We start from the raw sequence: 15,015 nt of genomic DNA on the forward strand, positions 1-15,015 counted from the left end.
CAGCAGTTTATTGGTTGCTGCAATATTTATAATAAATATGCATATACATATTTTATTATATAGGATTATTGATAGCATTTAAACTTATTGCAGATATTTAACTTTTTTATGAGCCCCGTCAAAACTCCATAATGACGACAATTTGATAATGAAATGAAGTTATCACGCTGCCATGATGGCTTCCCTAAAACGGGACCACATTTTGGAGACCTTGATGGTATTTATTCCTAAATTTAAAATATTTAATCTCCCAAAGTATACTCCTGTTTTTTTTAATTTTTTTTAATTTTACCATTTTTAATGAAATTTCGATCATTCTCAAAATCTTCACAGAATTTCAGAGAAAATCAGTATTAGATTTATCAGTTTTGTGTAGACATTTCGACATCACTTATGTTTTGGTCTGGTACTAAACTTACTAAATGATGGGCATTTTGCATTGCCTGCGTTCCTTTTCCCTTTGGCGGAACCGCACTTTTAATACAATCTAAACTTAATAAATAGTCATTTTCCTCTTGATCATTTTAATCTTGTATTGTACAATTTGTTCTATTTTCCAGATTACAGAAACGCATGGCTTATGATTATTATCAATCTCAAAACGACAAAGACCACTTTTTCTTAAAAATAAGTTAATATTTTTGGGTTTCATTTTAGAATCAGAATTTATAATAAAAACGTTTACATAGTTTTCCACATAACTGTTATCAAGCTGACCACAAAGCATGCAAGAAGAAAAAAAGTGTCCATCCAACTGACTGTTGGTTAGATTAAGATCACAATAAATCAGAGACTATCAGTAGTATTGCAGAAGGGAAATAACAGATCTCGATGGAGGTTTTTTTTTTTTGAGGGGGGGAGGGAGCGGCCCCCATAGTGTGGGTATTTGTGGGGAAGAAGTGTTATAAAGTAAGATATCAGTTGTTGGATGAAATGAGTATCAATATGAGATACAAGTTTTAAAAAGTATCCTGGGGTGCAGATAGACTGCAAGTGTGAATGTTTATGGGTAATTTGTCAGGTTTAAGATTGCAGCGACAGAAGTGTGTCGGCCAATTAGAAGTCACGTGTCATGGAGGACGACATCAGCTACTGATCGACCAACCCTCACAATCAAACCAAACTGGCTGGTAGCACACATAGTAATCTTATTTCCCACAATAAGTTTGTATAAACCGACACTAACACAAATATAAGTCTAAATTTTGTGACAATCTTTTTACCATAATTAAAAATCCAAATTATTTACTCAATAATTGAAAATTTTATCACAAGAAAATGGATTAATTTACAAAACCGTGGGTTCCTAAATCAGATAAATTCCATTAATTGATTGATTGACAACACTTGCCTCGGCTTTCATAGAGTAATGGAAGAGTATTTATTTTAAGGTTACCAGATTTTTTACCTGATATCCGGGGACACCAGGCAGCTCCATGTATACAGATGATCGCATCGTTAGTGTCGCCTTCCACTGATAAGAGTTCAGTTTCTCAAAGTAAATTCAATATTACTATCATTATCACTATAAATATACATAATTATTAATATTTGATAAAACACAATATTCTTGTTCTGATATAATTAAAGTCACAAGTATTCATCTAAATGTTTTTTTTGTAATATGTCATTTCATTGCACTAAGTTTTGTAGCAAATACTTGACAAGTAATAGGAAAGTTAGTAATGATAGTTAACGGGGACACTTTTCAATCGGGGACAGAAGTACGAATTCGGAGACTGTCCTCGGAAAACGGGGACGTCTGGTAACCTTAACTTTTTTATTAGTTTCACTCAATAGAATAAATGATCTAAAAGTTTATTACGTTTTGTGAAAATAGTTTGATTCTAAAATGTTCATTTTTAGAACTGCTTGACAAACTAAGATCAGAGTCTGAACTTAGTGGATTCAGAGTAATCATCAGGCAATACATTATATAATTAATGCACTTTTATTTTTCAGCTGCAGATAAATGAAATACTGAAAGTCATTACTTAAAGTAATTTAAGTTTACATGGATTTTGATATATTATTTAGCATATATTTCAGAAACTTGGCAACTCTTTCAAGAGTAATTGGTAGGAGATAAATAATGTATAATTCTTTGCTCCAATGAATGATTGAGAATCGTTCCAACGCTAATCTTTATTTTATTTTATTTTTTTATTTTTTTAAACACTTTTTTAGAAAGCAATCGTCAGTTTTAAGTGTATTTGTAGAGGCAAAGTGAACTTTTTCTGTAAAACAAAGGTAATGGTTCATATTCGTGAGGCAGTTATCTGTATTAAACTAGTAACGGGAATGTGAATAAAACAGTTTACAGTTGATCAGACGTCTATCCTGTACGTTAAAATTGGTCGTAAAATTGTTTTATAAATCTGTAGCTTGTTAGTCAGTACTGGGAACGTCTGTTTAACAGTCTAATTAGGAGTGTGTGCTTATGTACAGCACTTGTACATATAAGTGTCGAATGAGGATTCCATATGAGTCTTTTATCCAAGTAAATTCTGAGGAACTCATGGTTTAGGGATTTTGATTGCTAATTTACAACCGGGTCCCATGGTGGAATGCAATCGAAGGATTAAGTGTCAGGTTTGTACGATATTCCGTTTTTGAGAGATTCTAGATCACACAGACAAACTCACTGTTTTCCAAAAAAAAACAAAAAAAAAACACTTTCTTCAGACTTAATGGACCTTCATCAGGGATCTTGGCAACTTTTAGTTGTCCCAATCAGCTCTTACCCCTAACATTTACACAGTATCCTTGAAACCTACAGAGAGAGATAGTTTGATATGGGTAACTATTTGATTTTAGTGAATCCAGTGGTAAACTGAAGTTTACCATCACGTACACCACACTTACTTTGTCATAACAGTGAAGACGCCAATTTATCACTGACATTTAAGGGGCATTTTATTGAGGAAAAATCTTTTAGGACGCAGTGGATTTGGCTTTGGGCCGCTCCCTAGTGATCAACAAGGATAAATATTCAATTGTTGCCACAATCGCCCCTTTCCAAATTATTGAAGTACATCGCAGTGGCGTAGTTTGAGGAGACGCTCTGGAGCCTGCCATGCTCGACTATTAATACAAAAATAAATATAATAAAAGTACATTGAAAGAAATTTAAAATGGAATTTACACACTGTATTTTAAGGTAAAGGAAAGAGCTTTATTTTCTAAACATTCTGGATTACCTAATCTATCTCTATTAGAATCCAGTTCTCACTTCCATATTGAATGAACGTAAGGTGAGGGTAGATTTCTTTAGTTTACGTCTGCCTGAGCTCTTAATCAAAACTTGATTGAATTTCAGTTCAGAATGAATGATTGATTCTGATGAAAATTGGATTTATCTTGACTAACCGAGTAAATAAATCAACCAAGATTTTGCTGAATGTACGCTGCCTTCTTAACGCAAAAAAAGTACTTATTTAAAGCCTAGTACGCAAATATTTGAACTTGGAGAACAGGTGAACAGATTTTAACAGAGGGTGAGTTAATCCATAATACTCGTATTTGGGAAAGATTTTGGTCCACATTTAAAAAAAGCCACATTCGGATATGGCTTCATACCATGATTTCTAAAAAATGGTGGACCTAGCGCATCAGGATAGACTAACGCTGTGTTGAGCGCCGGAGCACAAAGCTATAGAATGTTAGAGGAGGCGGACAGGTTTGCGAAGGAGGGGACCTTGCGGATACCTTCAGACTAGTGTTTTTCAATTGAGGTCCGAGCTGAAGGCACAATCGAGTCGAGCTTCGACTCGAGCCTTTACGGCTTGAGCCTTCAGAGCTCGAGCCTTACAGCCCTCGAAGCTGGAGCCGTGAAGATCAAGTTGGAGGCTCATAAACCTGGAATTGAAGGCTCATAAAGTGCGAGCCTTTTAAAATTCTTAAGGAATGACGAATAATCAATTTCAATGAACAACGAACATTTTAAAAAATTATTGTATTCATTTATTCAAAAATATGTTTGAAAAATTCATTAGCTGCTATAAGTTCATTTTATTTTAAGAAATGAATTTATTAATAGTACAAATAAAATGCTTCAGTTAAAAAACAAAAATAAAAAAGCTCGAGCCTTTTGAGCCAGCCTTGGAGGCTCACCGAGCTCTCTGTGAGGCTTCAGCTCGAGCCACCCGCTGAGACCTGAGAGCTCGAGCGCTCAAGGCTCGAACCTTATAGTCTTATAGCTCAGCTGTTGAACTTTCACTACTTCAGACCCCAATCTTTTTTGGGACATTTCGCTTAAAACTTCTTATGGCGCATTGAAAATGACCTACACGGAAACTGGAGAAGTATGGCTCGGAAAAGACTCTGAAAGATCATCATGGGGACTAAACCTCCTCCTTTAACTTACCATCTTCTGGACGAATTTCGAGCTAAGGAAGATTACCGCCCCTAATAACCTAGGTATTGTTTCATAAGAAACGATCCACTAAGGCTGGAAACATACAGGTAGTGGAGCGGCGAGCAAAGCGGCGAAATCAAATACAAGTTAACATATGGGACCGCGCATAGTGGCGAGCAAAGCGAAGATAGAGCAACTCTATCTATTTAGTGTTTGTTTTTGCCGCTTTGCTCGTCGCTCCACTATGTTTCCAGCCTTAGGGTGGAACTAGCGGCGGAGACCTGCGTGGGAAATGTTCTAGGAAGACAATACTCGCTCTATTTCCTTAGAGTATGCATGCATTGTGCTCGCAAACAAAACCTAAGGTTTGGGCTGGCCGAAGTTTTTGCACGCCTTCGCTCTGGCGTCCTTGAATGATTCAAGGCTGATCTGTGGAGGCACACCAGCTCTTTTATGGCCTAAGTGATATTTTACTTCTCTGATACTATAAACTTCAGTTTTTATTACTTTTATGAAACAATAAAATTTTACAATAATATTCTGACAGCAACTTACGGTTAAGTTGGATATGAAAAAAGTTGTGGTTAAAATGAGAGTTGACTAACATAAAATGTTCAAAATTGAGGTAACTAAAAATAACGGGATTCCAACGACAATGATATTAAACCTTAATTACAAAGTATTCACTAATTATTATCATTAAGAGCAACTTCAGGATGAAATTTTCAATAAAGAGCCTCAAATTTTACCTAATATTATTGCAAACAAAACTCTTTTAGAATAAAATTAAATCGTAAACCAAACAAATTTTGCAAAACAAAAAAATCTGGTCGTTAATAAACTAAATGTTAAAGTTTTGCAAATGTAAGAACCTGTATTTGCAAGTGCACCTGCAGTAGTTAAATAGAGCTTAACTCCAGATCATAAATAGAATTAATTGAGCTGCAGTTCATCTTTACTGAAAAATTCTTTCGTGATAGCACAGCCAGGCGATAAAATGGCAGACACCCTCTTTTTCTCACAGATTACTTAGGGGAGATACTTGGACATATCTAGAGGACATAACTGCATTATTGAAGTAGTAATAACTTAAACCACACCACTCTCTCCTTGCTAGAAAAGTAGAAAAATTAAAGGTGCGTTGAGGGAGGATGATTTTCCAAAAACAGAGATGATACCAAGGAGTGGGTAAGAATGACACCTAATTCTTAAGAGTCTCAGGTAGGGTTGTAGCACCACTTAGTTGTAATAATCACAAGTTAACCATTAATGTGGCGCGCACTTACAAAATGCTTGTCAAAATCATCTTTGAAATTTATAAATCTAGCAGATGTGCAAGTAATTACGAAATGCACGATATCCATGGTGCATTACGATGACGCCACGCGACCTGTCCGCTACAATTACTAAGAAGAGAGTGCGAATGCAAGTGAGAAACATCGTCGTGGGAAGTCAACAAGAGTTCGAAGTGAGCATGTGTTGTCGGTCATGGGAAACTCAGAGGGCGGTAGTTGAATCGGTTACGGTAAACGCACTATGACGGGGGTGTAACTTCGTCCAGATCTAGTTAAATGTGTTGCACACAAATCACATCCCCTCCCTTCTTAAAATAAAATCTATTAAATTTCAAGTCTGTATTCAAGTTTATTTGGTTAAATAAAGCTTAAACTTTACTGAATGAAAATGTAAAATGTTGTGAATAATTTGGGGAAAAGTTTGGCTGAGTTAAAGTAAAGAATTAAAAATTTGGATGAAATTGAATTAAAAGAAATGCAATAGGTTTTAAGGAAAAGATATAAAAACTCGCAGGTTTTTTTTTGTGATTGATAAATTTGTTCACAAGTTAAATTTTTTCAAAATATTTATCGCCAAAAAAGTGTAGAGTTAATCCTTCCAAAAAAGTAATGGAATTAAAATATAACTGTTATACTTAAGCGAATGCAGGTGAAAAATCACAGGCGAAAAAGTTATGGAATAAAAAAAAGTCACTGGAAAAAATAAAACAAAATTCAAAAAAAATTACAGAATTAAGGAGCAGAATAACCTTAGCTCTTGGTTAGACTCCTTTGGCAACTACAGTCACCTTCTACATCCAATTACTTTTTTTAAAAATTAGAATGTTATTTTTTAATTTTACTGATTATTTATTTACCTTTTAAATCCTTGGCTTCGGCGATACGATTCTTGCAGCTCAATATATCACAATATCATTTCAATCGTTCCAATTTTACTATATGTCCACCGAAGCGGATAATAATTAATCGGGCGCCACGGTAGCTGAGCGGTTAGTGGCGAGACCTGCGAAGCTAATATGTATTGTGGTACTGCGTTATTTCTTGAAATCTGCAATGTACCTGAAGATTTTCCAAAAAAAGAGCGCCTCTCTGTTAAAGTGATTTTTGTAGATTTTTCCGTGCAAATTCTAAGTTAAAATGAAATTTCATTCTGTTAATTTTGGGCAGAGAAAATCCTGAGTGTATTTGCACTAATTTTTTTCAAGGACATCGAATATCATTTCTTACATAGCAAAAGTTTTGATTTTTTTTACTTTATTTTTTACTGAACTGTGAAAAGAGAATTTGGAAAAATTTAAAATAAAAAAGCTTTGCCTTAATAGGAAAAACATGTTGAGAATAAGTGGTGACTGTGATAAAAAAGCCAAATGGTGTGGACTGTCAGTTTTAAAAGCCAGCTGTTAAAATATTAGTGAAGGTCTACCAACAAAGATTTTCCGTGCCGCAGATCAAAGTGACTAAATCTCAAATATAGTACTCTAGACATTCATACATCTACTCTTCTAATCACCACCATTCTCCATACCCATGTTTTGAATCCTTTGTGGTTCATCACCAACCACAATTACAACAAACCAAAGAATGATGAATGCTTCGAATGAACCAATAAATATTTTCGTACAATTCAGGCGTACAACATCTGACGACATTGGTGCACCGTGTTTTTCCCAATTCACCCATCATCCGGACATTTTTTCTCGTCAAAGCACTAAATATTATTGGAAATAAAATCCAATTGTCTTCCTTCCTATTCATTACTTTCACAGAACTCAACGGCCACAATCGTTTCTTGTTACGAGTAAACAACTTAGTATCTGGCAATTCTTTAGCTTGATTTATATTATTAAGCGAATTTACAGAAAGGCTTACAATTCCACTTCCCTGATAACCTGCCAAAATATTGAGAAAAGTTATAGGCCTTCAATGATAACACGAGCGGAATAAAAAAAATCATTAGCGAATAATTCGAGCAAATCGCAAACAATGATGAAATCTCATCAGTAAAATCGCAATTATGTTAGACGATTCGGCCCGAAAATTAGTATTAAAAACAATGATAGAATCTAGCAAACTAAACTTTGGCCTTCCTGCATCTTGTTTTATATTTGCGAACACACGCACATAGACTTTTCTGTGACTCCGGACCTAAAAAATATTCGCTAAAAAATATTATTTTGATGGAATTAGTTTGTCCAACTGATGGTAAAATAAAATAAAATTATTTTCCGCTGTCATCTTAACTTTAACTGGCTCTAAAAATATATTGTAAAATGAAAGAGATTGCCATCAAATCTGATTATGTCTGCTACCTGTAAACGCCATAAAGAAGTATTTCTCAGATTTTCATATTCTCAATATCAGAACATTTACAATTGTAATAAAAAAGTAATAATAAAAAGGAAAGGGATTAGCTATGAGGTTAGCGAAGACAGGATTCCAATGCGGAGATCACGGGTTCAAATCCAGCTGCTATCTCTTAGATTTTCTTTACCTAGGAGCTTCTTTCGGTAACTTCAGATGTTAACAAGCTTTAAAAACAAAAATTAATCTCAGCATTTTTTTTTTTTTTTTGACAAAACATCCGTTTCTTTTATCAGAATAGTCGAAATTTAAATTGTATGGATATTGCTAAATGCGGAATGAAATACGAGTGCGTGTTAATCTTGACCTGCGAATGAATATTTGCAGAGCTGTTGGATATTAATAGTTGAGTGCGCTGATATGGATCTCTGGATGACATCGGAAGTTTCCAAAGTGTACGACCAAAAAGTGCATTCAAAACTTCTTTAGAACAATTTTTTGGAAAAAAAATAAAGTTGTTTATTGCAAAAGAAGGTGCCAAATTAGAAATAGTAAAAATCGAATAATTCCAGCGACAAGTTTGCTTTGATCTTAAACGATACTCCTAATGTACCTCTTAAAAAGCACGATTCTTTTCGAATTAAATACATTTTTTAACATTATATCTTTTCAGTAATTAAACTAAGAGAGTAAAGAAGACTACATGAATAGACTTCCTGCAAAGCATAACTTTCATCAATGAAACTGTAATTAACGAGTTTTTTCGAAAAAGAAAATGACAAGAAAAATAAAATTTGTAATCAATCCATCAAATATTTAGAAAAAGAAAGAAAAAATTCTAGTTCTTCGTTGATTATCAACGATATTCTTCATATTTGGAGGCAGTTGTATTAATGTAGAATAATACTTTGAAAGGCTTTCTGATGCATATTTAAGAATGATTAACGATCGTTTATACGAGACGCCATTAATTATAGTATTTCATTTTTAATCTGGTAACGAAAGGAATGCCTTTAGCCTTGGGCATGTTCTAACATGTACAGCCCTAACCTAGACTCTTCACAATATTCTGTATTCAAATTGTTTTCATGTGCTCACTGATGTCTGAAACGATAAAAGTGTTATTTTATGAAAAGTGGAGCTCAACCTCCCTATTGCGCTTCTTTGTACATGTACTTTTTTCCAGCCCTATTCTTTCATAACGAGTCTGTTCTAGTCTATATCGCCTTGTGCCGATGCAGCATTTGTCTTCATTAGTTCCGCTGTCATATCCTACAGTATCTTCTCTTTTTGGTTCTTCCCCTCTAACCTAGTTTAACGGTATTTGTATAGCCGGAGGCTAACACATTATCAGTACTGCTCGATGTTGACTTTTACCACTGATCGGTGAAAAGAATTCATGTTGAAAATCGTGAAAAAATATAATGGGCATTTAAAAGTTACTTATTTACTTTGTAGGTAGACCTCAAAAGTAATAATCACCAATCCTCGAAGTGAATTCAACATTCCACTTCTCAAAAACAGAGACAAATTATAATACAGAAATTCATATTTGTTTTCAGATATAAAAGATAGAACTAAAGGGTTAATAGTGAAAATTATTGCACATTTCCTAAAATAGGCTGTGGAAATCAAAAACTACAGGAATTCTATCAAATAAATGAAAAAAAAAAAAAAAAATTACATTTCGACACCGGGTATAAAATAGTATGGCTTTGTAAACTGCAGCAACACATACGATACCAATAAATGCTTTTAACTCGATTGTAAGTGGGACGAGTTCTAAAGAAATATTGGGTGTAGACTGCATAGTTAAGTGCCTATTATCCGATGTATGTAGTTCTGGTGCAAAGGACCTTCGATGTTACGCACCTTTCAAAACAAAAAATTAAAAAATAAAGAAATATAGAGGAATTTGCGAACATAATTATTTATACCGTGAAGTATCAATTCTAAAATTGGGTCATTATCGAAAAATGACAGAAAGTAGTCTATAATTTAGGTTTTTTACAGCTCCTTTTACTCCGAAAATGAGAACAATTAAGGGAGGGTGCCCTCGTTTTGCTCTGTTTGGATGAATGTTTCTTCCATCTATAGGATTACATTACAATTCCAGAAGAAAGCTAGTGTTACTAAAGAAATATCAAGATGAGAAATGGGCTGATGCCAACAAAATCTCATTAGCATTTACCGTCAAGACTTTATCAACTTTATAATTCCCTAAATACTACTTACTAAATATTGTGACATTTAAGGTTATCAAAAAATATAATCTTGTATACGAGGCAAGCCGAATCCATATGCACATACATACATCTGGTACAGAGAGAGGCCTTGTGTAAGGTGGCCAGCAAACATATTGGATATGGGTTTAAAGGGCGGTACAAGTTGAATTGCTAGAGTTCATTGTATTTAAATGGAATCAGAATGCATTGGTGGGCTAATGAGTGAACTCGGGCACTTTAAAGGCACGCGACAGATGGCGGACCCTCTACAGGCCGCACATTCTAACAATACGTCCGTTTATTTATCAAAGCCAGACGAGGGAAGGGAGCTCGTGATCACTACGGGGAACCTGTGCTCGCCGCAACCCTCCTCGAGATTCGGGCCCTCTCCATTCATTAATACACTTACTAACACTAGCCTCGATACTAGTTTGATTCTATTTAAAAGCCCCTAGGATATTTATGCGGGACTCTAAGCGCAGAACTGTGACACATGTCCTTCCACACCGCCCCCACGTACTAATAACAACATTGCATTTACATTTCTAACCATCAACTGATTTCTCTTCTACTCTTGAAAAACTCCTTTCTTCCCCAAGACAAATACAAATAATGTTATATTTTTCTCTTTGAATTAACTCCAACCTTCGAGGCATTTCGTTTGAGATTGTGTTTTCATTTTTCACTTGATTTTAATCCAATGTATGATTTTCTCTTACTATAATTCTCAAGGTTTTAACTTATTAAAAAAAAAAGAAAATAAAGAAATGCCTACTTTCTCATGCAGGGTTTAAGTCCAACTACCAAATTATGTGTCCTGGTCGCAGACGACTAGCTAACATATTTTACTACAAATCAATTCAACCATTAAGTAAAATCCGAGTTCTAGACCGAGATTCGAACCCGGTACCCCAACACAATCCGCTTTGAGGCATCTCGCCTCTAACCGCTTGGCTTTAAACTTCGAATTGACAATTGAGAGGAAAGCATACCCCCATTCAACTTCAGAATGCCTTTTGTTTAAAAATATAAAATAGTTATATTAGAATGCAAGGGCGGGCCGAGATTTTTTTATTTTTTTTATATTAAAACTTTTTGCTCATTCATAATCCAACAAGACCACTTACTTAATGAGATGGTTTGTAAGAATATATTTACAAAATAAAAAGTAAAAAACTAAAGTAATCGCCTATGTTTTTAGGCGGGGCTTAACGTCCAACTACCAATTAGGTGTTGTGGACGGAGGCGACTAGCAAACATACTTTACTGTAAATTTCTTTTATTAACTATTAAATAAAATCCAAGGCCTAAGACCGGGAATCGAGCCCAGTATCACAATGCATATTAGCTTTGCAGGCTGCGCCTCTAACCGCTCGGCTATCGTGGCGCCTTATTTACAAAATAATGAAGGCAGCATGATCTCTCTAAGCCATAAAGTAATAATTGATGGCCATTAATAAATAATCAATATAAAATTATGAATCTGTGAGGTTTTCGGACGGGTACAAGGCTGAGGAAGGATAAGCCAAGGTTTATGTCGCTATTTCCAGATGTAATAGCTCGGTAATCCTGGAAAAAGTGGCCACAGTCTTCCAGACTGAGCTGCTGTAAGACATTGTACTGATGAGATTCTAAGAAATTACCATTGTCGTTATTTTGTTAGATTTCCAGACGGCTCTACTGTCTATATCAAAGTTGGGTGTTTTTCAACGTTACGCTTTTTCGTGCAGTTTTTGATGATCAACCCTTATACAACTGTCCTACCGGACAGTTTTAATCAAGTCCTGCGGAGTGTGAATCTGGCTGGATGGACTTACTGATCATTACTGGCACATATTTTCTGGATGTCCGGGTATTCAGGACAAAACCTTTATGAGAAGGCTGCGTTCTGGCATGGGCACACAGAAATTTGGTGATAATATCTAAACAAAATATCACGAGTCTTTATTCACGAATCTTTTGTTTTTTAAATATTTCTTTCATATCACTCACATGTAACAAACAGGTAGTGGTAATCTCCTTCAGTTTTAAGAGAATCTCCGATTGTGGGGGGATATTGATAAATCAGTATTTCGTTAAGGAGCCATAAAGAGATCGATGTGTCAGTTGCGTCACCGACTACTCTGCCGATTCTATTTTATTTTGAAAAATAAATAAAGCTCCAGGCAGAAACAAAAGGTGGTTAGAACTCCTTAGAGTTACCTACACGAGAGGATATACTGGAGTCCGAAAGAGTTGACCATCTAGCAACTCTAGGTGCCAAGTCGGTCCGCCTCTTAAAAAATTGAAGTAAGCAACCCCACCCTAATTTAATCCTAGTCTGAGGGTCTTCAGAAGCATACTGTCTATGGAAAGCGTTTAATGCATCTTACATTCCCGCAACATTGGGTATACTCTCAGAACTTCTCAGGAAAACTATGTTGCCCACTTTTATCTCGTGATTGAGCAAACTGAGTAAGATTACCAACAGGTCCTTCTTTGCAAGACTGGTGTCGTTAAGGTTTGTGCTGAAATGGTAGCCTGACGTCAGCATGGTTTCAACACTATGGCCTTTGAGACTTGTGCAGTGTTGAGCCTGAGCTCTCAGGCTGATGCAGATGGACGAACAGCTCGTATTGGTCCGCTCTGAGCCAAATAATCTACAGCAACACGTTGGTGTTGGCTAAGGTAAAGCAAAAATTGTAACATATTTATATGCATCATGATATACTTAGAATTTGCGTTTGGTTTCCTTTGTGTAGGATTCAAAGGTGTCTCAACTACTTTAAATAGCACTTCTGCATTAAGATTTCAATATTTTTTTTTCTGCATTAGGTACTTACTTATTTAATAATATTAGATTTTCAATTGCAATTAAATTTTATTTTTTTTTTCTTTTAGTGCCTTAGGATAATCACTAAATGTTAATACAGGAATAAGAAAGATAATAAAATAATATTTTACACATCAATGCCATATTAATATCATTTATATATACATGTATGGTTACTAGTCTCGCAATTATTTATAAAAGCATTTTCTGATCGTTCAGAAAATAAAAATGCAATGGTTATTACTGGATTTCAACATTAACTTACTGTCGAATCCATTATCTTGATTGAATTCATATTTTATGACTCTACACTACCATCCAATATGTGCTTAGTTCACAACCATATAAAACAGTAAAATTCTAACAGACACTGCAACCTTCTTAGCTATAAGTAATTAGATTGTTCTTAGAGGTTGTGCTCGCATAAAAGTGTTAATAATACGTTTGCGTAATGAGATAAATAAAACTGATGTGGCAAAACAATGATTATTATAGCTGATTTATTTTCAGTTAGCCAATTGTAAACGAAATCATGTTTTTATCTACAGAATCTGCATTTAATGTTTGACCAACCTACGGCTACGTTTTTCCAAACTGAGCGGTAACTAAGATAATCGCATGGGGCGTGAGCAACTTTTATAATTCGAAAGATTCGAATCCAGCTGCCTGCCTTTAGATTTTCGATTCCTAGGAGATTCTTACAGCAAAATTAATAAGTAATTTGTTCCAGCACTGCGAGCCTAAACACATTTTCAATCATTTTTTTACTTCATCTTTATTCAAGATTCGGACTTCATTATTACTGAAGGTAATATTTTCTTTTTTGGCATTGGCTTCCGCCATACAACTAGCATCGTCTAGGTGCTTATCACTAGAATATCACTCACTCTCCATTCTTACCTACAAATACATTCGCTTCACACATTCATCATTCTACTATATACTGCTATTTACATAAACTACTGCTAATGGATGGAGCAGCACTCTGTGCTCCTGCCATCCTTATAGCTTAACCAAAATTAAAATCACGTAATCCTTCTCTAAGCATTTTCTTCCATTCATTCTAATTCGGCTATAGCTTTTAAATACATTCATATTTCATTGCTAGCTCTGCTATCGACTTAAGCACATAAATGTTGGTGGAGAATATAATGTCTTCGTAGCGAAATGGTGCATCTAAATACCTGTATATATCGTGAAACATTCGTTTCCTTTCTACCACATAACGTGGACATATCATTATTACATGTTTGAAATCCTCCTCCTCATTGCAATCTACGCAAAGAGGAGAGGACCTTTTGTTGATCCTGTGTAGATACGATCCGCACACCGCGTGGTTCGCTCTCAGCCTGCTTATTGTCGTAACAACCCATTTATTAGTGACAGTTCCCTTAAACCATGGTTGTCTAGGTAACTGATCTGCCATAGTTTTATAGAATCTACCTTTATCACCATTATTGTAATCTGTCTGCCATTTTTGTAGTGCTGCTTTTGCAATTATACCCTTGATATCGGTGTGTGGTAATTTATAATTAGCCATTTCCCCACTATTGGTGGCTTCCTTTGCAAGTGTATCAACAATTTCATTCTCTTTTATACCACAATGACCCCTTACCCACAAAAAATTAATGCAGACTCCCTTCTCTTTAAAAATGGCAATAGTTTCTACAATCTCTGCGATAATGTGATTCATTCCTGTAGACTGGTTGTGTATATGTGATAATTTACACAACGCACTCTGGCTGTCACTAATAATGGTATATTTTTTCTCCGACAACGAATAAATATATTTTAAAGCCGTTAAAATAGCAATTAGCTCCGCTGTATAGATGGACGCCTCATCTTCTAATTTAATTATCGTAAAATAGTTCCGAACCGGATCATACACAGCACTTGACCCATCTGTTACCGTTTGGACCCATAATATTATTCATTAATTTATGAGAAAAAAGTAAAAATTTTATGTATTTATTTATACAGTCTTTATTTATTAAAATAAAAATAAAAATAATATACATTTCTGGG

The sequence above is a fragment of the Rhodnius prolixus genome, unplaced genomic scaffold (genome assembly GCF_049639745.1).
Source record: "Rhodnius prolixus isolate KJV_2025 unplaced genomic scaffold, Rpr scaffold_1, whole genome shotgun sequence".
NCBI lineage: Eukaryota > Metazoa > Arthropoda > Insecta > Hemiptera > Reduviidae > Rhodnius > Rhodnius prolixus.